At 48.3% G+C, this 2,338-nt stretch overlaps 2 protein-coding genes across 4 annotated transcripts in view; both read right to left on the bottom strand.

Annotated features, from left to right (window-relative positions):
- Positions 1-2,091, bottom strand: part of SAR1B (secretion associated Ras related GTPase 1B) — a 32,874-nt gene extending 30,783 nt beyond the window's left edge. Inside the window, exon 1 of one of the 2 annotated variants that reach the window (XM_017871952.1) lies at positions 1,836-2,091. The gene's annotated coding sequence lies outside the window, so the exon portion shown is untranslated. The remainder of the gene's footprint in view (positions 1-1,835) is intronic. The other variant, XM_017871953.1, reaches the window with a different exon arrangement.
- Positions 326-2,338, bottom strand: part of LOC108529550 (uncharacterized) — a 19,539-nt gene continuing 17,526 nt past the window's right edge. For both annotated transcript variants that reach the window (XM_017871958.1, XM_017871959.1), the window contains exon 2: positions 326-519. The gene's annotated coding sequence lies outside the window, so the exon portion shown is untranslated. The remainder of the gene's footprint in view (positions 520-2,338) is intronic.

Below are 2,338 nucleotides of genomic sequence, written 5' to 3'. Positions count from 1 at the left end.
TTTTTTTTTTTTTTTTTTTTTTTTATGTAGAGACTGGGTCTTGCTATGTTGCCCAGGCTGATTTTCATTTCTGTTAGACTCATCGTTTTTCTTAATTCTTGCTTGAATTTCTATTCCAGTATAATAATGCAAGTCAAAGGAAGGTTAAAATGTACCTTATTTAAACTGCTAATCTTTATAATTACTGACAATACATCTCTGATATTTCTAAAATGAAGACACCATCCTTTTCTACAAACTCAGAAAATGCCAATGAACTATCTTAACATTTTTTAAGTTCAAAACATTTTGGTGACAGACACAAGTCTGCTGAAAGGTACAATAGTAGATATTCATGTTGCTTTGCTATACTGGCACTACCATTTATTTGTCATCTGTAAAATGAAAGCTAGTGCCTTACTCAGAGTAGTCAATAAATGTTCCTTTTCTTTCCTTTCATCGTTTCAATGCGACTTACTCTTCACTGATATTTTAACACGGAATATGGGACGTCTTCAAAGACACTTGGTAATATAGAGGCTGATGTAAGAACACACAAATAAATAATACTAGGTTTAATTTTTCAAGTTAAAAGGACTTCTTCACCTCATTTTGTCAAATGTACCAAACACCTTAAATTGCTGACGAATTTGGTTCTTTCAGCTAACAATGTCAAAGTTTTAGCTGTCTTAAGACAAATTTTTATCTTCTTGGAAAAGTTTCAACACCTTAAAAATCAGTACAGTGGCCCAGTGAGGCGGATCATGCCTTTAATCCCAGGACTTTGGGACGCGGAGGCAAACAGATCACCTGAGGTCAGGAGTTGAAGACCAGACTGGCCAACATGGTGAAATCCCATCTCTACTAAAAATAGAAAAATTAGGCCGGATGCGGTGGCTCACCCCTATAATCCCAGCACTTTGGGAGGCCGAGGCGGGCGGATCACGAGGTCAGGAGATCGAGACCATCCTGACTAACATGGTGAAACCCCATCTCTACTAAAAAATACAAAAAAATTAGCCGGGCATGAGGGCGGGCGCCTGTAGTTCCAGCTACTTGGGAGGCTGAGGCAGGAGAATGGTGTGAACCCAGGAGGCGGAGCTTGCAGTGAGCCGAGATCGTGCTCTGCACTCCAGCCTGGGTGACAGAGCGAAGACTCCGTCTCAAAAAAAAATACAAAAATTAGCCGGGCGTGGTGGCACGCGCCTGTAATCCCAGCTACTCAGGAGGCTGAGACAGGAGAATCGCTTCAACCCAGGAGGCAGAGATTTCAGTAAGCAAAGATCGTGCCACTGCACTCCAGCCTGGGCGACAAGAGGGAAACTCTGTCTCAAAACAACAACAAAAATTTAAAAAATAAAATAAAATCAGTACAGTTCTCTCAAAAGTGTATCTTTTTTCCACTCAACTGGGACTTTGGGCTACGGAAAACGTTAACCAGTACTAGTAAGGAAGCTCAATTTGCATCTACACTAATTGGAAGCGCTGAAAACACAAGGCCGCGCGTCACAGCCTCTTCAGCTGTCAGTGAGATCCGTCACCTTCACCTTACCAGCTAAGGAAACTGAGGCCCAGGGGAAAGAAGGGGCTTGCCTGCAGCCATCTCATTCTTTCCTGAAAAGACCAGCGTCTGACAGCAGCAGTGTTCTGCCCCGAGGGCTATCAGACGGCCCCGCGGAGTATGGAAGAGACTTGTCCTCCCTCGTGCCGCCTAACCCCGGGGTGAAAAACAGGCGCCCCTTCACGCAGTGCCACAGGCAGGGACCCAGAGTAGGTCTTGGCCCTAAAAGTGCGCCTTCTAGGGGATCCATAGCTGCTGCCCGTCGGTCCTCCCAGAAGGAGGGGCTGTCACTCACCTGCGACTGGAGAGAACGCAATCCCCTGCTTGGCGTTGGCCGTACACCAGGAGACCTAACTGCAAAGCGCGATGGCTGCCGTGGCCCCAGTTCGCATCAGCCCCTTCCGGGCCGGCGGGTGCCTCACTAGCGACAGTCCGCAGGACCGCGTCGCCGAGCACCCTAGGTTCCGCCTCCTGGCAGTATTGCCGCCAATTCCCCAGTTGAGCGAGTCTGCTCGCATCCCCTAACGCCGCCCGGGTCTCCTAGTCGACTGGTCTCCCCACACCCGCCCGCCCGAAGGGATTTTAGGGGCCTGCGTGCCTAGAAGGGAACACCCCGTGCCTCCCTAGGGGAAATTACTTTTGGCTTTTTTTTTTTTTTTGAGACGTTGTCTCGCTCTGTCTCCCAGGCTGGGGTGCAATGGCGCGATCTCGGCTCATTGCAGCCTCCACCCCCTGGATTCAAGCGATTCTCCTACCTCAGCCTCCAGGGTAGCGGGGACTACAGGCACCCACCACCAC

This window comes from Rhinopithecus bieti, unplaced genomic scaffold, assembly GCF_001698545.2.
Source record: "Rhinopithecus bieti isolate Rb0 unplaced genomic scaffold, ASM169854v2 scaffold_5889, whole genome shotgun sequence".
NCBI lineage: Eukaryota > Metazoa > Chordata > Mammalia > Primates > Cercopithecidae > Rhinopithecus > Rhinopithecus bieti.
The sequence above is the reverse complement of the archived record's forward strand: the minus strand, read 5'-3'. Positions and strand labels throughout refer to the sequence as shown.